Below are 22,617 nucleotides of genomic sequence, written 5' to 3' on the forward strand. Positions count from 1 at the left end.
CTACTCAACAGAATACATTCAGCATCTAACAGCACCATATATACCATAGGTTGCTTCAAGATAAAGACCATCAAACATCGCAGATATTGTTTAAAAAGTCGTGCTGTAATATCGTTACGATCGCTAGCTGATTGACCGCGATCCATATTTCCGCACGTATGTCATCTCATTTTGGGAGTACTTCTTGCCTTTCTTTGGGCTGCCATACGTTGGTGTCAAAAAGAACGCCGACAAATATTAGCGCGACCTCTTCGTGGCTTCGTAACAAATTTCAATCAGTAATTGATCACTTCGTCTGAAACACACATAAAGTTTTCACTGAATAATTTTCAATAATTTTTCCTTTGGATAGCCGGAATAAAAAAGCAAGCGACCGCAATTGAACGATTCAAATAATTTACAAATCAAAATATTGAAAAACAAAACAGACAAAAATTGAAAAAAATGTGTATGGAAAATGTTACTTTTTGGAATTGTCCAATTTTCCGACTTCTCCTCATGAAAAGTATAAGGTATTTTGTTTCTAAACCTTTCCCGATCCACAACAAACAACCTTTAAAAATTTCATCAAGATTGGTTCAACCGTTCTGTTTTGAGGGGATTTCCGGAAATTATTCGAATTTTTCTCGCCGTAAAAACCATCTTTGAACTTCAATGGACATGTAAGAAAAAGAATTGGCCAAATTGGTCGAGGCATTATTGAGTTATTATATATATACAGTTTGACGATTCATTTTTATTTATATGTAAGTATATGTATACATAGACAAAATACTGATACAAAGTTGATGATTGAAAATGAAATGGAGAGCGAAAATGATGAAGCGTGCTAGCAGTCGGGATGATGCGCCAAGAAGAAGGAAAAATGGCGGTCGTCAAGCTGACAGCTTATCCAGTTTTTAGGCTGCCTTTTGCAGAGTTGCATTTGGGGTTGCCGCATTACTTTGGGGTTGCCACACATATATGAGTGAAACTTTAAACGCGTTTTTCTCGAAACGATATCTTTCAAAATCGCTGGCGTCATAACTCAACGAGAAATTGACCGATCGAATTCAAATTTAAACATAGTATTTCTGAATACATTTACTATATAATGACTTACGATTTTTTTTTTTGATTCGTTGAAAATTGTAAATTTGGCATTAAAAAAAAACGACCGTTTTTTACCTTAAAAAAACGATTTTTTTTCCAAAATAACGCCATTTTGTTAATTTTAAATATTTTTCAAAGATCATAGGTCATTGTATAGGAAATGTCTTTAAGTTCAATAAACTTTTCAATTTTTTTTTGTTTCAGCTACTCGTTCGGCCTGAATCATGCCAGCAGTTGGGGCACTTTTTTTTTTTGGAATCTCCGAAGACAGCCCATAACTCCGTTATTTTTAAACATTTTTGTAAAAAAAAATCTTAAAATATAGTTAAATATACCTTATTACGTTCAAAGATGTTCGTAATAATAAATCACGTACTTTCTCTTAAAAAAATCATGAAAATCGCCTAACTTTTCATGCGTCGCACGGGTATAGCCCCTTAAGCCAAAATAGGTTTCAACCCTGAACCAAATTTGTCTCAAAAACGTCCGATATTTTGAAACTTTACAAAAGCCCATAGACCGGAGCGATTTAAGGTCAGTGAAGCCATTTTAGTTTTTGCAATTCGTTTCATACGTCAGTCCAATTGTTGCGAACGGCGCCGAATCGACTCTCCATGGCCTTCATGTACACTCTCAGCTACGGCAGTTATACCGCAGCTGTATATATTCGGTCTAATATTATCCATTAATGAATCCTGGAGCTCAGGATGGATGATGCTGTTCCGAACAGTTCTCCTACAAGCCCATCATGTTAACCACAAGTTGAACAACATTGTACATTTTAGTGGAACTTATGTAATCCGTCGAAACGACAACAGCAAGCCTACTGCCTTGAAGTCGTACTATTGTCTAAATAATGGTACCGATAGGAACGTGTATATTCCAGCAAGGTTTTGTTTGTACAAATTTTTTTATACTTTTGCTGATGTAATCAATTAATCCAAAGACTTACATGAACACGCTCTTGCAAATATTGTATATATAGTATATACACATAGTACATTAATGCGACCGATTTTAAATATTTTAAGCTGACTCGTTTTTACGTGTGTCTTACCAACAAGCCGTGCGTGTTCTCACTAAAAACCCTTGCATCTTTCCTCCAGCTTCGGAAAGTGTATTTGTAAGTCCACAAAAATAATAGTTTGATAACACTTTTGTCTTCATGAACTTCGTGGTAGAAAGCCATGTTTTGTAAAATAACAAAATTCTACTCACAAGTCCATATCGGTTTTGTTCAAGGCCTTGGTATAACAAACAGTGCATCGTTCTTTATATATACTATAACATAAGAAAGAAGAAACTCCCTTTTCGTCAAACACTGTTACACTGTTAATACACTTGCATTCCCCAAAGCCTAAAAGCGATTTGATTGCGTCCTCATATAATTCCCATCCAACAATTTTGTTCCTCATTACTCTTTATTTAAAAAAAACCCACACATTCTGGCAACTTGGTAAAGCTGTTTGCCAGCATGCGCCTGTAAGTAAGCAAAAAGGTGAAAATAATGTGTAAAGTAAATTATCTCGCAGATTTAAACTTTGAAACACTCACTCACTTTCTTATGCTACATACCATTCTAACGTACATTTTCTACCATATATATATATATGTATTAGGCCGGGTCGATTTGTGGGGAGGCAAAAAAATCGCCCATTGCTCTATGAAAATCATTTCTAGGGATCAAAATAAGATACTTTGCCGAAGGAACCATACCTCTGAAACGAATTTTGATGTCCCCCAATTTTGGTCGAACTTTTGGGTAGGGGCAAATTTTGAAAAATCCCACTTTGACCCATTTAGAGTGCTCCAAACGAGTCCAAATGTATGACCGACCCCCACTAACTTTGGACGGCCGATCCACCCATGCCAGTGGCACACCCCCTGGAACTCCCTTGGGGGGTTCTCCATACAATCATTTCAAAAAATCACCATTTTTGGCCTTTACATAAAAAAATCAGCTAAATGGCTATGTTTTTTCTTCATTTTTATTTATTTATTTATAATAATATCTATCTTTTCTCTTAAGAAATTTATTTAGTCAGAACATATGTAAAGGAAAAAATTAATTTAAGTGAGTTATAGAAAAGAAACTGAAAAAAATAATTGTATGAAGTCTTTTCTACTTTCAAGTCTGGGCAATTTCGCACGGCTCTCTAATGTCGTCGCCATAACAGCCTCTACATTTTCCGGTATAACCCGTTTGGAAACGCTAGCTAGCAATTAAACATGTCGTTCCGTTCCTTGTATGTGTGATGGAATTTTTGGATCATTAAACGGTGGATCATCTTGATTTAAATATTCTTTCAATGTATCGTAAGGAATGTTTCGCGTGAATGGTGGTTCAAATACGATATTTATATCATTCAAATTGATCATTTCCGTATACCTTGTGCAATTAAAGTTTATATCTGGTTTTTTATAAACTCTAAGTTCCATTGGCTGGAAAAATCAAAAGTACTCACTCAGAAAATTTAAAAATTTGTGATTCACAGCTGTTGCATGAAATCCTTGTCGTATCTGCTAGACGCCTTCTGTTTTGCAATTTTTCCTAACCAAAAATTGAATTAGAATATTTGCCATAATATAAATATCCTCAAATAGAGTTCCTCGGATAAGCTCATTAGAAAGAACGATTGTGTTAGTGCTCGTTTTACCAGATTTGATGCTATTTAAATTCCACTCGACTAAAATCTATTGTATTATCAAAGAGCATTTCAATAACTTTGTTTTAATTTAACTAACTCTTGTCATTCCAGGAACCCAAAAGACTGAAAAAGTTTTATAAAAAACAAAAACCTTCACAAATACAAAAGATTTATTTCAAGAGCTTATTTTTGTACTATACTGTATGTCTTAAGGATCCGTTTTCAAAAATTCATTCGCAGTTTAAACCAATATTTTTTGGCAATGTCTATAACAAATTTTGTGAAGATATCTCGGTAAATGAAGAATTTGTATATATAGTACCATGTACATAAGAGGTGGACGAAGAGACAGACGGAAATTGCTAAATCAACTCAGCTCATCTTTATATACATTCTGAGAAAAAAGTACCGAAAACTGTAAATAAAATGCAAAATATTTAATTATTCATCAATATTTATTCTAGTCCTCGAAACACTTTTCGTAAGCACTTTTAAGGCTGGCCTTCAGCTCCTGCAGCGAATTTTATTTTAACTCCTTGATCGACTGAAAACGGGTTCCATTCCGATGATTGTTCAATTGATTGCACTGCCTATGTCTCGTCGGCAGTTATAATGGTATCCAAGAATATGGGATCGGAATTCGTACGATCAAGTACCTGTTTACGGTACTCTTTTTTGAAAGAAATTCAGCTTTATCGAGATGAGGCGGGCAAAATGCGTTTCGTACCTAAAATATCCATCAAAATCTTTCTAACTTGCGTGAGACGTCGAGTCTCTTGCCATCTCTCTAACACTTTCCCGACGATTTTTAAGCACCACATCCTTCATTTTTTTTTAATATTAAACAGTTAAGCGGTCGAAGGTCATTCAGAACAAGGCATTGAGGTGTACCTTCAACGACCGTCTTTGAAGTCCTAATGCCACTCGCAGGCTTGTGTTTTTAATACAATTGGATCTCCAACATTCGCAATGATTCCACACGTGAAATTTGCTTAGAAATATAAAATTAGAGACCGATTATTTGTTCGATATTTTTATCCGTTTTAAAAATTCTGAGGTGTGCCGACTTAAGCAGCTACTGTAAACAAACAGCTTTGGCGTAGTAATTAAGGATAGTCTTACCAATTTTGCGAAATACATTTTTTAGAGACATCATTTACCCGGCGAATTTAAATACAAATTCCCAATGTAATTTTTTCAATTCACGGTATGGAAACGCGTTGACGGTGACTCTTAATCTTGAAGTTGATTTGTACATATATAATCGATGGTTGTCAAATAGACTTCTTTCGTCCACCAACCTCCGAGTTTTACACAGATGAAGTTATATGGTATATTTAACAAATAATTGAATAATAAGCGTGCTAGTGATTGTTTATAAATAAATTGCTATCTGAAAATAAGGAAATCGGTTATCGCAACCATGACACGTAAAGTTTTGTAACTATCGTAGAAGGGCAAGAATGCTCTGACTAACAACGGCGGAAGGGATTAATTTAACTAAAACTACCACATAAAAATCTTATTCATGTAATTTGGAATTGAGTTAATTTTTTGGTCACTACCCAACTCGACACTGCTTCAAAATTTATTTTGGCAGCCAAAAGAAGTGTGCTTAAAAGCCTAAATGCTGTAGAAAACTATACTTAGGCCGATGGTGCCAACAACAGGCGTTGCAACCCGCTGTCATTTATTACTTTGGTGTGAACTTTTCAAAGAGCAGAAAGGCTTTACGACGCAAACCCTAAAATTTACTTTTCCATTTCTCGAGAATGAGTACCTTATGCAAAGATTTTAAAGTGCACTAGTATGTAAAAACATTTTATTCACATTGACGAACAGCTGTAGCAATATGGATGCTGCAATATATTAAATAGTCATGCGATAAAAAACGTTACAAATCGGCTTTAAGGGTGAAGTAGTCCAAAAAAAAAGATAAACACATAAATAACTTTCCTTATGTCGGGTCATTGGTAAAGTGGTTTGCTTTCACTATTTTTTTCATTTTAAATTGAGAATTGTTCTCTGCTTAGCATTTGGAGAAACTGTCGCAATACTATATCCACTCTCAAATATAGAGCGGTATCAAGTGGTGTACGCACAAGTGAGTCCAGGTAGATAAAAATGTTTTGTGCTGCTACTATAGCTTTTTCTTTGAAGTGTGCCAGCTGGTTAGCCAATGTAATAATATAACCGCCCTGGATACTTTACAACTAAGGTTATTCACTTGAAGTACCTACGATTCCAATGAGCAACAGGACTTTTCGCTCCTACCCACTTCAAACATCATTTTAAAATTTACACATCCATTGCATCCTCTAAACTCCGTGACTCCTAAGAAAGATATTTTAAAGTCCCCCATACTCGTGCAATGCGAAACATTTCCAGAAGTTGTTGTTAAACGATTTCCTGAGTTGTTTTTCCAACTCGCTGATGTGGAAGTGACGAGCGTTTGACATTTTAATGCGGCTCGGAAGTTTTGTTTTGCATTAATTAGTGGAAGAGGATTCAGAGCGGTTATAAAGTTTGGTGGTTGTATTAAATGCGCTATTAAAGATCGCCATTATTTTACTTTTTTCTGTTATTTTAAGAAATGTATCAAATGGTGCTGATGATTTATTTCATTTTGTCATGAAAGTTAGACTTACTACACTTTTGTTTAAGGGGTTGCATGGGTTTCTTCGTGTAAAAAACAGTAGTTTTTCAAAATTTTTTTCTCATATAAAAAAATAAATACTTTATATGAATTTTTTATTGTTACAAACATACACTCTTAACAAAGAAATTTTGAAATTTTTGTAAAAAATATTTTAAACTTGGCCATTGCGACGCCATTTCCGGTAACCCCTGGGAAAAAAGATGCGCTGGCGTTGGCAGGATAACTCCTTACAGGATCATCTAAGTGAAATAATACGTGTTTTAGTAAAAATCTTAACTTAGAACTTGGACAAAGTAAAAAAACTTAAAATTGGATTTTTGGCAGCAACTTTTGCAGAAAAATTAAAATTTTAGTTAAAAATTTAAGACATTTTGTTTTCAAATAGTTGTAAACGAAGAAAAAGAATCCTTCGTTTAAGTCGTTAAGAATTTTGTCTCAAAGACCTGTGTGAAATTTCATTATGATCGGTTAAGTATTTAGTTCTCGAGATATCTTGCCAATCGACTTCAAAAACACAGTTTCGGGGAAAGTATATTATTTTCATGGAGAAAGATTTGTTAAATACATAATGTGTCCTATTTGATAGTAATACAATTTCATGTATTTTAGAAATCCAGGGAAGAAGACAGATTGGTCTGTATGAAGACGGCTGTGTTAAATATTTCTCAGGCTTATCTCTCAGGATAATCAGCTACTTTTTCCATGAAATTAGATAGTATCCAAAACTAAGAATTGAAAAGCAAAGAGAGCACCCGTACAGCATTATTTGGTTACTCAACTAGCATTTTTGGGGTAATATTATGATTCTAATAATTTTAAAAGGAGAAGTTCTAAAAGATTCGAGCGACTCACTAGCTGTGTTGGATAAGATTGACAGCTTAAAGTTCTCAATAATATATCCACTTTTAAGAAATAAGTTCGCAAAAATGTAATTTTTTTACCAAAAAGCCCCTTAATTGCTCATATCTAAACTGTTAATTTCTCTTGCAGACCTTGTGCTGGTGAACATTTTGGCTTTTTGAATTAAAAAGTGAATGATTTCCCAATACTGTTGTTGTTGAAGCTGTAGAGAAGATTTTCAGTTAATGTTTGAAAATTATGTAAAGTATAACAGTCATATTATATGTTCAACAAAATACCATTTTCGCTTCCAAACCATTTGCTCAGTGCTTTAGTTCTTTTACACCTTCGTTGGATATCGTACTTCAAATAGTCATACACAAAACCTCTTTCACCATTTTTGGAACACATTTATCTGCAAAAGACATTAAATAAAAAAATATTTAATTTTAAATAAAATAGCGTTTAATAGCTTTTAAGAGTTTTATATATGTTTAATTTGTTCTTTATATGTTTGCTATGTCCCTGAGGTTTTGTTTGTGGCTGACATCCGCTGTAATGTAAGACATTGTAGCAAGTCATTAAACTTTCCCTCTCTTTATTTCTATTTCAAGTTTTAACTTCTTTAAAATTTTACGAAAATAAGTACAACGCAAAACACAAACGAATTAAAAAAAGGAAATTAACGCAACGTCTTCATTTAAATTAGAAGAGTTTCTTGAACATTTGTTGCCATTGCGCAAAGAGCAGTCCTCGTTGCCTTTGCCGTTGTTTTAGTACTATTTTGTAACAGGAATCCGTAGTAATATAAGGCCGAGCGAGGCTCGGTGAGAAAGAAGTGAAAGCAACCAGTTTTATCTAAAAACTTAATTTTCCATTTTTTCCTTTTTATGGCTTATGTCCAGCTTTCTTGAGATATAGCGCAATTAAACGGCCTGAAGTCAAAAATATTTAGTCATATTTGTACAAACATAAAAATCTACTTTTCCAGAAATCTAAATTTAGAAAACACGTTTAAGCAAAAATGGAATTGTTACAAACATATAGGTGGTCTAAGCAGAAGGGAAGTTAATAATATTGTGGAGTGGGCCCATCCCAGCCAGCGATATTTTGTAATTACATGCAAAGTGGCAGCTGTTAAAATTCGCTTCTGTAAGGTGTGTCTTCATTGCACTCTCTGTGTGAAGTATTCCTTTATGGGCACAGTGGCTAAAATTTACTTGAACAGTTGATCTTATGCGAATTTTTGTCGGACTGCACATGGGTTTTTAGACGTGCATACGCTCCGAGATCCTAACATCGACTCGAACCACTATTTTGTTGCATCTAAGATACACACCCGTCTCTGTGCTAGACTTGCACTTCTGCTCTCTGAGAGCACTTATTAGCAATTCGGCATAAGGGAACTGTGGGACAGAATTTCCAGCTCCTTACGTACAGCTGCTAACGAAACTATTGGTTTTCGGAAAAGGCAAACGGAGAGCTGGTACGATGAGAAGTGCCGCTCCGTAGCGGAGAGAAAAAAAACTGCTTACCTCACAACGTTACAATCGACTCCAACACGTGCGGATAGATACCGATACACGTGGATGCGATAGATACCGAGAGGTGAAGCGGAAAGCGAGACGCATTTGCAGACAAAAAAGATATATGCGGAAATGTGTGAGTACGAAGAGCTTGACGAGTTGGCCCACGGGGCTAATGCTCGAAAATTCTTCGAAAAGATGCGGTGACTAAAAGAAGGATTTAGAACCGGAGCAAAATCTTATATAACCCGCAGCGATGGTCTAGAGACTGACGCCCATATAATACTAATATTATGGAGGGAATACTTCTCCAGCCTGTTGAATGGCAGTGAAAGTACAACGCCAGGAGAAGGCGAATCCGATTCCTCAATCAATGACGATGGAGCAGACGTTCCATTGCCCGACCATTAAGAAGTTCGAATAGCAATTACCCGCCTGAAGAACAACAACGCGGCGGGGGCCGATGAAATACCGGCCGAGCTATTCAAACACGGCGGCGAAGAACTGATGAGGAGCATACATCAGCTTGTAAAATATGGTCGGAAGAAAGCTTGACCAACGATTGGAATTAAAGTGTGCTCTACCCCATCCCCAAAAGAGAGACCCCACAATCTGCACCAACTAACGTAGGATAAACCTCCTCAAAATTAAAGCTCGCTGTCAAACAACCGGCCAGATATTCACCATGCGCCAAATCTTGGAAAAGACCCGTGAAAGGAGAATCGACACACACCACCTCTTCGTCGATTTCAAAGCTGCTTTCGACAGCACGAAAAGGAGCCGCCTTTATGCCGTGATGTTTGAATTTGGTATCCCCGCAAAACTAATACGGCTGTGTAAACTGACGATGAGCAACACCAAAAGCTCAGTCAGGATCGGGTAAGACCTTTCCGAGCCGTTAGATACAAAACGAGGTTTTAGACCAAGCGACTCCCTATAGTGCGACTTCTTCAATCTGCTGTTGGAGAAAATAATTAAAGCTGCAGAAATAAACAGAGCAAGTACAATCTTTTATAAGAGTGTACAGCTGCTGGCGTATGCTGATGATATTGCCTCAACACCCGCGCCGTTAGTTCTGCTTTCTCCAGACTGGACAAGGAAGCACAGAAAATGGGGCTGGCAGTGAAAGAGGGCAAGACGAAATATCTCCTGTCACCAAACAAACAGTCGTCTCACTCGTGACTTGGCTCTCACGTCACTGTTGACAGTCATAGCCTTGCAGTGTTAGATAGTTTCCTATATTTGGGAACCAGCGTAAACACCAGCAACAATGTCTGCTTGGAAATCCAACGCAGTATAACTCTTACTAACAGGTACTACTTCGGACTGAGTAGGCAATTGAGAATTCTCTCGACGAACAAAAAGCAAACTCTATAAGTCACTCTTAATTCCCGTCCTGCTATATGGTGCAGAGGCCTGGACGATGACAACAACTGATAAGTTCACGTTGAGAGTTTTCGAGATAAAAGTTCTGCGAAAGATTTCTGGTCCTTTGCGCGTTAGTCACGGCGAATATCGCATTCGATGGAACGATGTGCTGTATGAGATATACGACGACATTGACATAGTTCAGCGAATTAAAAGACAGCGGCTACGCTGGCTAGGTCATGTTGTCCGGATGGATGAAAACACTACAGCTCTGAAAGTTTTCGACGCAGTACCCGCCGGGGGAAACAGAGGAAAAGGAAAAACTTCACTCCGCTAGAAAGACCAGGTGGAGGCGGACCTGGCTTTGTTTGGAATTTCCAATTGGCGCCACGTAGTAAAAAGAAGAAACGACTGACGCGCTGTTGCTATCTCGGCTATAACCGCGTAAGCGGTATCTACGCCAGCAAAGAAGAATACTTCATGGGGCGGTCCTAACTACCAGTCGTATCGCAATGGGCCTTCTTAAGGCATAGGTGCGTCCTTATACAGCAACTCTACCTATCTACCAACCCATACATTTCCCAGTAGATGTCACTTGATTACTTTTGGGTTAGCAATGTGCTTAAATATATCTGATTGGAGAAAATAAAATTAAGTTTATTTATAACATTTTTACACTTTTTGACCCTTTGATTCAATTTCTTTGTTTACAACCCTCATTTTTGCATCTCTCATATTTTTTTTTATTCCCAACTTTTATGTCAACTGCACTTATATCTTTAACAACGTGTCCCTTGATAGTGTTTAAAATATAACGACACGCATATGTGAGTTGAGAAGAAGATAACACTTATAATCGTAGTTCTTATGTACATATGCAGTATAATACAAAAAGAAAAAAAAACGTATATACATACATATGTATATTAGGCCGGGTCGATTTTTGGGGAGGCAAAAAAATCGCCCATTGCTCTATGAAAATCATATTCTAGGGATCAAAATAAGAAACTTTGGCGACGGAACCATACCCCTAAAACGAATTCTGATGTCCCCCAATTTGGGTCGAACTTTTGGGTAGGGGCAAATTTTGAAATAGAATTGAAATTACCATTTCATTCTTATTACCTCTGAAAGTGAGGAGAACTAAGGCAATAACCACTATGGTATTTCAAAAAAATAATAAGTGAAGTGACCTTTTCAAATCGAAAAGTTTACAATGAATCCACCATCCTCTACACCGCAAGATGAAGCAACTACATCAATAACTATCGAAAACCCAATGGGTCATAAACCCAAGCATGATGTTACTGTTTTTGGTGTGTCTACTGATTTGACTGATCTTAATTTACCAACCCATCTGGATATCTTGAGATATTATTTTTACTTAAGCGAACGTGCTAAAACAGAACAAAACAAGTTTTCCCATAAATCATTGACTATTCAAGTACAAGATAAGTTGATTGGAATTTGGGAAAAACTTGGTATGGAAATAATGCTGAAAAAAAGTGTATGTAATAAATTGAATAAATTGCTTGACAAATATCAAGGGCAAATCAAGAGAAGAAACAACACTCAACAATTTACAGAGTATGTCAAATCTCTGGAAACAATTTTTTACATTGGAACATGTAAATGCGATTTGAAGGCAGCTCCATGAGCATGCGGCTGGGTTCCCGAACGCCTCAAATAGTTCATGCACGATCAACATAATCAGAGGAGACTAACAATGAATGCATTTATGATGGAAACTGAAGAGCAAGGAACAACGTCTATGTCATCAATGCCAACATACCAAGATCCCGATGATTCAACATACGCACCGCCACCGGTTCAAGAAGATATGGATAGAAGCACACGTTCACAATACACAGAGCGATACGATTGTTTTAACTCTGCCTTGAAATGCAGACAAGAAGTGCTTCGCAAACGGTTAGATGATACCAATTTGTTAGCGTTTTCATTCGATGGCAGAAAAGATGATGCTTTAACGATAGATAAAATTGATGAGAAGCATCATACTAGGATGGTAAACGAACCTCATATTGTTATTTTGAGAGAACCCAATTCTGAATTGATTGGTTACGTAAGACTGGAACATGAAACCGCTGAATACAAAACAACCAAATTAAATGGTTTTTTCAACGATAAAAATATATCACTGGATACATTAATTGGAATATGCACTGACGGTGAGCCAACAAACACTGGCCCACACGGTGGAATTATGCGACGATTCGAATTGCTGTTAAAAAGACCATTGCATTGGTTTGTTTGCCTTCTACACTTCAACGAACTTCCGTTTCGGCATTTGTTTGAAGCTTTGGATAAATCAATCAGCACTGGACCAAGATCGACAACCGGAAAACTGAGCCGTCAAATCGAAACTTGTGAAACTCTTCCGGTAAGTTATTGCCATCACTCATTTATTATAATTGTCAACCATTTTTAATTATTTTATTATTATATATTTTTAGGTGGTGGACGGATTCCAGAAAATTGAGTTGCAAAATATGCCCCCGGCTCCAGAAAAAAAAAAGAATTTTCCACCGATTCGAAGTACTTCTACGACATGGCCCATGCAATTTCTAGCGGCGTGGTTCCGGTGGATCTGGCTAACATCAAACCAAGGAAAATTGTACATTCTCGGTGGCTGACCAAGGCCGCTAGATTATTGCGATTATGTGTGACAACGGAAAATCCAGATGCAAATTTAAGAATTCTGGTTGAATTTATAATTAAATGTTATGTGCCAATGTACTTCAATATCAAGTATTACAGCTCTGTCGTGTACGGCAGTGCATTATTTTTCAAGTTCATTGGTTGGTCACGATTTCTAGAACCTCGTTTACGCAAAATTGTGAATCAAGTATTTAAAGATAGTTCATATTATGCGCATTCGGAAAATATCTTGTTATCAATGTTGTTTGATGATAGGAAAGAAAAGCGCGACTGTGCCATCAAGAAAATTCTACGCTATCGAACCGATGTTGACGAGCCAATGGAACTTAGAGTTTATAAAAAACCAGATTTAAACTTTAATTGCACAAGTTATACGGAAATGATCAATTTGAATGATATAAATATCGTGTTTGAACCACCATTCACGCGAATCATTCTTTACGATACATTGAAAGAATATTTAAATCAAGATGATCCACCGTTTAATGATCCAAAAATTCCATCACACATACAAGGAACGGAACGACATGTTCAATTGCTAGCTAGCGTTTCCAAACGGGTTATACCGGAAAATGTAGAGGCTGTTATGGCGACGACATTAGAGAGCCGTGCGAAATTGCCCAGACTTGAAAGTAAAAAAGACTTCAAACAATAATTTTTTTTAGTTTCTTTTCTATAACTCACTTTAATTAATTTTTTCCTTTACACATGTTCTGACTAAATAAATTTCTTAAGAGAAAAGATAGATATTATTATAAATCAATAAATAAAAATAAAGAAAAACATAGCCATTTAGCTGATTTTTTCATGTAAAGGCCAAAAATGGAGATTTTTTGAAATGATTGTATGAGGAACCCCCCAGGGGAGTTCCAGGGGGTGTGCCACTGGCATGGGTGGATCGGCCGTCCAAAGTTAGTGGGGGTCGGTCATACATTTGGACTCGATTGGAGCACTCTAAATGGGTCAAAGTGGGATTTTTCAAAATTTGCCCCTACCCGAAAGTTCGACCCAAATTGGGGGACATCAAAATTCGTTTTAGAGGCATGGTTCCTTCGCCAAAGAGTCTTATTTTGATTCGCCCTAATGTATATGTATGCAAACGTCTTTACATATATAAAGACTTGGTAAAGCAATAGGTCTACGTCAGGAGAAGTAATAGCAATATGTAAAGTAGGCACTAAAATTTCAATTGTTAAAAAAAGTATACGAAGCAAAATTAAAGGTAGCAAAACGTAAAAGAAAAGTTTAAGGCAACCAAAAAAGCCATCAAGGGAAAAGCTTTCATACTTATGTATATGCAACCAAGCAACCAAATACATTAAAACTTTCGATTTTTTATAGAGTTCATATGCCAACACATAGTTGACCCTTCAGTCAAAGTACTTGTGCAAATAGATATAAAAATCTAACATACGAATATATGTACCTATAAGTATTAGTTGATCACGAAGAGCACAACCGAGGCAGAAGTAAACCTTATAGGACTTGTTCACAAGCGTTTTTATTAATGCGCTTCCCAAAGTGACGTTTATTATCTGCCTCAATTACATTGTAGGAGTGCACCAATGTACATATGTATTTCAGCAGGTCGATTTTTATACGCTCGCAACTGGTAGCTACAGAGTATAGTAGTTTTATTCTAATGGTTGTTTGTATCATCTTTCATAGCAATAAAAGTTCGTAGATGGGCGTAATCGCACCACTGTCAATTAAGATAAAGAAATGTTATTTGGAATATGGCAAATAAGGTTGTCATAGCTGAGAGTGCCCACCGTGTCCCTGGAAAGTCTATTTGCCCAGTTCGCAGCTACTCGGACTGACGTAAGGAAAGATTTGACGTATTTTACGTCAAGATCTTCGCGCAAGAACTAAAGTCGCTCGACCATCTCAAGCGACATCGCTTCGCTCTATTGGCTTTTAAAAAGTTCCAAGAAGTTCCAACGTTTTCGAACCAAATTTTGATCAGCGATGAGGACTATTGCTGGCTCAATGGGTATGTAAACCAGCAAAATTGCCGCATTTGAGACGAAGAGCAACCTGAAGAAGTTCAATAGCTGCCACCGGTGGATTCATCGGCACATTTTTCATGAAAAGTGATGCCGGGCCGTAATCACGACCGATAACCGACTATTTAATGCCTGAAATTGAAGCACGTGATCTCAGCGACATTTGATTTCAACAAGTCGGTGCCATTTCCCACATATCGTACCAATCAACGGATTTATTAAGAAAACATTTCAGTGAGCAGACAATTTCACGTTTTGGGCCGGTCAATTGTCCACCAAGATCGTGAGATATCACAGCGTTAGACTTTTTCCTGTGGGGATATGTAAAGGCTAAAGTTTATGGAAACATGGAGCATCTGAGACGTAGCAGTAGACAACATTTGAAAGAGTTGAACTTCAAAAAAATAAGTGCCAAATAATATTGTTTCGAATGGTAATTAACATTCCTCATTAAATTTGAAGTTTTTGTGTATTTTCTTTGAAACAGTAGGGAATTTCGAAATGTATCACTTTTTATACATCAATTATCAAGACTCAGCTGAATTTCGACTGGCTTACTGTCAGAACGTCTATCTATTTGTTAGTCTGTCCATCTGTTTGAGCGGTAACTTCTGTAAATATTTAGGTAGCTTGATGAAACTTGATGCACACATTCCTTGGCTACCATTGAAAATAGGCGGACTCAGACAATTGCCGTGCCCACAAAACACTAATAATCGAAAACTTATAAAGTATTCCAAATTAGCTTTGTAATAAGGTATAAGACTGTTATTTTTTTATAACTGGGCATGGCTCGCCTCTTAATAGGTTAAATTTACATATTCTCTTAACCATTCAAGCTATTCAAATCAATTTTGGTAAGGGCAAATTTTTCTGGCATCCCTTCCGCCTCTTTCCAAGTAGCTGAATTCAAAATATACATAATTCCGCCCATTCTCCATATAACTGTTTTGTTAAAAGCTACTGGACGAGATATTAACATAGACTTTATAGGAGCCTGTATCAAATGTAAACAATGGAAGTGACGCTGCCCCTTTTAAGAAAAAATCCATATCTCTGAACCTACTACAATGTCAACTAACTTCGGTACAGGATATTACTATGACGATTATTTGTTACGCTGAAAATGAGCGCATTTGAACTTCAATCGCGTCTAGTTTCATATAGTACAATTTTAAATTTCATATGATTCTTTCACTTTTCAGTACACCAACAAATATATTCGCATACAACTTTGCAAAAATAACGTCATTGAGATATGTCATCTGCGGCTTAAAAATTGTCCAAATCGGACCATAACTACTGAAGCACCCAATTACCGAAAATGTGAACCCCAATATTTATAGTTGACTTTTGACCGAAAACCGCGGTCAATGCGTGAGATATATAATTGAAATGCGGAAAGTATCCTGTTCTGATAATAGTATATCTGTATGCCAAAAATGGATTAAATTGGTTGAATAATTCCCTTGGATTTCACACACCTAGTATAAATATTTTCGAACTTTCGGTTACCGGTTCGGCTACCCTAATAATATTATATGGCAGTATTTTTATAATAATGGTGTGTCTTTTTGCCTAAAATTAGTGAAATCGGGTAAAATCTTGCCTTCATATAACCAATAGCAGAATTTTCAAACATCTGTTTGACTTTACTCCGTATATATTGATTGTGGTATGTGAGTTTACCTTAATAAAACGCAATGTTTATCTTCATTTTTTCTCACATAATAATATAGAAGAACTTACGTTGGGTTAACTCATAGTGTCGTATGCCCAAATAAGCATTAAAATTTCAATTTTCCGCAAGAAAGGTGAAGAAAGCGGATTAACCAAAGTAAGTTTAGGTAAAACACAAGTTTTAAGACATAAAAAAACCATGAAAACGTTCGATTTTTCAGAAAGCAAATAAAAGAGTACCCACATACAAATACAGCTTAGAAAACTTTTTAGCTAAAAAAATATATGTGTAATTTCTAGCCACACAAAAAAAAATGTGTGTGTGTTCATATCGTTAAAAGGTCCACGGGAGCAAGGAGAAAAATTTATAATCAAGCACTTGTCCTCAATTGATGTTATTAATGCGCTACCTAAAGTGACATTTTTTATTTGTCTCAAGTATATTGTATTGCACATCTATGTGTATGTTTCTTCTTTTGCCCTTTGAATTCTCTCTCCTGGGATTTTTGCTCTAAAGGAAAAAAATTATTATAATAGCATTCGATATTAAAAAGTAGAATAAGCTACAACTACTTTTTATTTCCTTAGTACAAATTATACGGGTTTTGTATACATATATACATCTTAAATATATGTAAAACAGTTATTATTATTCTATTTAAGGTTCTGCGAATTTAATTCAGTCACAGATTTGAACATTTTATTAAAAGTGAAATGAACTAAATATTAATAATGATAATTACATCTTAAAAGAAATCATTGCAATTCCAGCAAACATGAAAAAATAATTGAAAGTTGCGATATTTCGTAATCGCTTGCAAAAGTTTCAATAATGACTGTTTCTGCGAAAGACTTTTTTTTCAGCTTTTATTTTCCCTTTACGGGAAAATTTTTAGTTAGGAAATATTTTACAACATGAATTTAGTTAGATAACTTTTTTATCTATCATTACGTAAGAAGTCATCTTAATAATAAAGGTTTCTGACTTCTTTTAAGACTTTTGAGACTCTGCTGGTATATAAGTAAAAGTATAAGTATAAGTACAAGTACAAGTATAAGTATAAGTATAAGTATAAGTATAAGTATAAGTATAAGTATAAGTATAAGTATAAGTATAAGTATAAGTATAAGTATAAGTATAAGTATAAGTATAAGTATAAGTATTTTTTTGTTCCACAGTGCTTATGAATAACTAAAAATTTTCACTAAGTTAATATTTATTCCATTGAAATGTAAAACGAGACTTTATACTTCGCATGAACCATTTTATTCTTTTCTTTTTATTTTTAATCGTTTTTTATTGACGCAATTCCTTAAACTTTTAATTCATTTAAGCATAGTCATTTATACATAATCATTTATATTTTTTCGCCTTCCTTGAGAACATCAACAATTTGCTCAGCTAGGTGAACATAAAAATGCATAAAAAGTTGAAGCAAATAATAAATTACAGTAAGCTGCTGCCATTACTCACCCCAACGGGGTCAATCAAACAAAACAAACTTTAGTTGACGTTAATTGGCATAAAGCGCAAAAAATTGAATTAGAAAACCCGCCTTCACCCACACACACAGGCGCATAATCCCATGTACGCGGTCACCTTGCCAACACAAACACACAATAAATCTGGCATTCACGCCAATGTCCTTCAAATTTATTGATCTAACAAAGACAAGTTGCCTTGCGAGATCCGCACAGAAGCCGCAGAGGTGAAGAGAAAGCAAAAACAACAAATAGCAAAAACAAAAGTGTGGGAATGTGCAGTTGTTAGTAAGTGCCGAGTGTGTTTTGTTGTAGTTGTGCGAGTGCGAATAAAAGTTGGATAAATTAAAATTGAAATATTGCAAGGACATAAATTTCGATTTGATTGCCACAAGCTGTGCGGCCAACATTACGCCAAGCAAGAAAGAAGATAAAGCACAAGACGAGCAGATAATACGAGCGAAGCATGGTAAGTTGTGCCTTGACACAGCAGGTGTAATGAAGCTTTTGTGCTAAGCAATATAAGTGAAAGAGATATATTTGTATGAGTGTATGTGTTTGTGTAAATATATCTTTCGGCGAGTTAGACTTACAACTGTATTTGACAAACCAAAATTACTCAGAATCACACAGCGGGTTTACGCATGCAAGTGCATTGTTTGTTGTTGTATTTGCTTGAGAAAAAGTTGTAAGTATTTTTCTTTTAGTAAATACTTGCTCCTGAAGTTGATGACTTAAACTTTTGCTTTTCATTAAGGCTGCCAAGTATACTCAGTAATGAAATTATTACTTTGACAAACTTGCTTTTGCACTGAAGAAGGTGGCATTGCTTTTCCAATTTTGTTGCCAGTAATTATAAAAATAACAATATAATTAAATAATATTAAAATAAGAAAAAACGTTAACTTGCGCTGCACCGAAGCTAAATACATTCACAGGTGCATTTCTGTTAGTAACTATGTGTTCAGTTTGTATGGAAGCTGTATGCTATAGTAATCCAATCTGAACAATTTTTTCGGAGATTATGTTATTACCTTAAGCAACAATTCATGTCAAATTTCGTGAAGATAGCATGTCAAATGCGAAAGTTTTCCATACAAGCCCTTGATTCCGATCGTTCGGTTTCTATGGCAGCTATACGCTATAGTGAGCCGATCTGAACAATTTCTTTCAATATTACATAATTATCTTAGGAAATAACCTGTGCCAACTTTTGTAAAAGCTTTTCATACAAGAACTTGAATCCGATCGTTCAGTTTGTATGGCAGCTATATGTTATAGTGGTCCGATATCGGCCGCTCCGACAAATGAGCAGCTTCTTGAAAAGAAAATGACGTTTACAAAATTTCAAAACGATATCTTAAAAACTGAGGGACTAGTTCGTATATATACAGACAGACAGACAGACGAACATGGCTAAATCGACTCAGCTCGACATACTGATCATTTATATATATACCTTATAGGGTTTCCGATCCTTCTTTCTGGTTGTTACAAACTTCGTGACAAACTTAATATACCATGTTCAGCGTATAATAAAATTATATGAAAGTCTCCAACAAATTTTACTGTTAGTATTACATAATAAGTTTAGAGAATTCAAGCACTAAGCGCAAGAAAGAAAATATTATATATATTTTCACTTCTTAATAATTAATCGGTTAAATTAATGTTTAATTAATAATAATTTGTCACAATCACTAAGTAATTAATAATTACTAGTCACCACTCTAAAAAAAATATTTTGGAATTTTTAGTAAATCGTAATTAATCTGCTATAATGTCATATCAACATCCATTTTTGATTAATAATCATTAATCATTGCATTGAATGGTCAATATCTTCAACTCTGACGGTGACACTGAAATCGTGTCATATTTTTAACTTAATATGTTTTAAACGCATTTTCTGAAGATGGCCAGTTGACCGACAATAGGCTTTCTTATGCAGATCATCTCGAATAAGTCTTGACGTCGATCTGGTCAATATATTGGCTAGTCGAAAAAGTCTTTTCGTATTTTGTCAATACTAGATGTCGTTGGAAAGTGAGATTTTAAGCTTCATTTAACCAAAAAAAATTAATTCGGGGAAGTTGAAAAAGTTACAAAAATAATGAAGAAATTCGCTATATTTTGAAATTTTTTTATAAAAATAAAAGAATGCCACGCAAACCATCAATGAAATTTGTGTAGTTTGCGGAGACGTTGCTGGAAATTGACCATATTTGTTTATTTATTTTTTATAAATATAAAAACTGTTGAAGTTTGCTAGAAAGACTTTTTCGACTACCCTTTAATACTTTTTCTCATACAATTTTTCTGTTTTAGAAAACGAAAAGTCATTATTCGTAGCACATTGAACTTGGGGAAGTATCAACTCCGCTTTATCTATTATCTATTAACATGTCACATACTGAAAAAGTTTCTGGGTTTTATTAAGATACCTTACATACAGTCACCAATCAACAACATCAATTGTACATATATCTCACACATTAACCGATATTTTCGGTCAAAAGTCAGCTATAGCCCAGGTATCTATAGCTGACTTTCCACATATTCAGTGCCTAGGGGTTTGAACAGATTTTGTTGGATGTTTGATGGACAATTTTTTTTATAAAATGGTATACCTACTCTGAAGGCATTATCCGCGTTAAGTTTTATTCCATTATATTAATTACTTCTTGATTTGTGCACTAGAAAGGTAAAGAACCGAATGGAGCTTTAAATTTTGATATATGGGGAGCAGGTGTGATTCCAGTCTGAGATCAACAATTTTTGCACTGTAACATAGAAATATATGCAATATGCAACGTGCCAAATTTTTTCGAAGTCGGTCAGTTAGGTGCCGAGATATGTATGGGATTTCACTAAAAAGTCGGCTGTGCCACCCTCATCGTCCTATTTTTACACCGGCTCCAGTTCAAATAATATTTGGGCTTCGCGAATTTGGTTGTTATAGCTTTAGTAGTTTAGTACAAATGTACCTTAAACTTCTTGGAGGGCGGCGCGAAGTCCACTTTTTCAAAATTTTTTGTCCACAGGTGCCTTTTGCTACCGCGATCCCCAGTGCAATTACAGTTCTATATCATAATTTAGTAATTAGGTATTGCACTTTATAGATTTTCGGTAAATGGCGATTTGTGGGCGTGACAGTGATACGATTACGCCCATCTACGAACTCCATACTTTTTTTTATACTAAGGAACCCGCAAACCAGGTTTCATAAAGATATGTAAATTTTTACTGAAGATTCAACTTGCACGGACGGAGAAACGGACAGTCACCCGGATTCCAATTTTTCTCGTCACCCATATACATACCATCGCTTTGGTTGATACGTGCAACCGTTAGGTGAACAAAACCAGTTGCTACAGAGTATAATAATCTAATGGAAGAACCTAGTCCACTGCAAGCAAAGGTAAGATGTATGTCTTATAATGACTATTTGTCACAATTTGTTACCAAAAGTCAATAGACAATCAAAAAGCATCTCTTATTAACCGTAAATTTGTAATTATATTATATTAACTGTCACTTTACTACCATTAGTCATGTTTCTACCAATGCTTAACAATCAGCCGTCACAACTTATCATTAGTCATTTTCCAACCTCCTTCGATATTACCTCTAATTGGGCATATGTCAATCGAAAACCTCAATATAAATTATCCATTAACTTGTTTTATTATTGATTGTATATCATTTTGGCAGAAGGCTTTAATTGAACAAAATCTCACAGTTAGAAGTATAAAGGAAGAAATCAACCGAAATCCTACCTCAAACCTCTTCTAAACATACAACTCTACAATCACTGCTTATACTATTATTCGTACTTAAGCTTATATCCACTTTAATATCCTTGAGAATATCAAAATGATACTCTATATGCGCCATAATCATTGAGTTTACCGTTGTGTTTGTAATTACAATACTTGTGCATTCTAATCATTATAGCGAGCTTAGTAGTCATGCTCTACGCTTATCGGGCTTTATAGTACTCCTGTGACTGAGGAAAACAGACATTTAAGGTTGGTAGTGTTGCGTATGTAGTCTTATCTGACAATAAGGATGCAAAAGCTTTGCTAATGACAGTGTGGCTTAAAATTTTACTTGAATGCGCTTTTGGTATTTGAACTTCGCTTTGCTTACCTAAGATAATGAGGAAAGTTAGTGCTTTAAATAAATATAATCTTAATAATTGTGACCTAAAGTTATATTTCTTAGAAAGTATTTAGAAAATTAAGGTCACTAGCGACATTTTACTAATTGAATTAAATTAAAAAAAAAAGAGAAAATATATTTTTGTGTATCACTCCACCTTCTGCGGTTCTATTATCATTAAGTTATATTTTCTCTTTTATATGACATTAGAAGGTTTAAGACAGATATGCGCCATTAAGGGATCGGCATCCTATAGGAGCGATGTACATACTAAAACACGCCCCCTTATATTATGGATTTTGCCCTTTCCACGGGACTACTTTTGTATTTCTTCAGCGCAAGGTTTCCAAGATGAACCCATTGCAGGTCAGTCAGTATATGCTAGCATCAAGCTACATTAAGGGGGGCGCCTGCTTTAGAAGCTTCAAAAAAGCGATTATTTTGTTTTTTGCTTAAATCTCTTTAAAAATAAT

Source organism: Bactrocera tryoni, chromosome 2 (genome assembly GCF_016617805.1).
Source record: "Bactrocera tryoni isolate S06 chromosome 2, CSIRO_BtryS06_freeze2, whole genome shotgun sequence".
In the NCBI taxonomy this organism is placed as follows: domain Eukaryota; kingdom Metazoa; phylum Arthropoda; class Insecta; order Diptera; family Tephritidae; genus Bactrocera; species Bactrocera tryoni.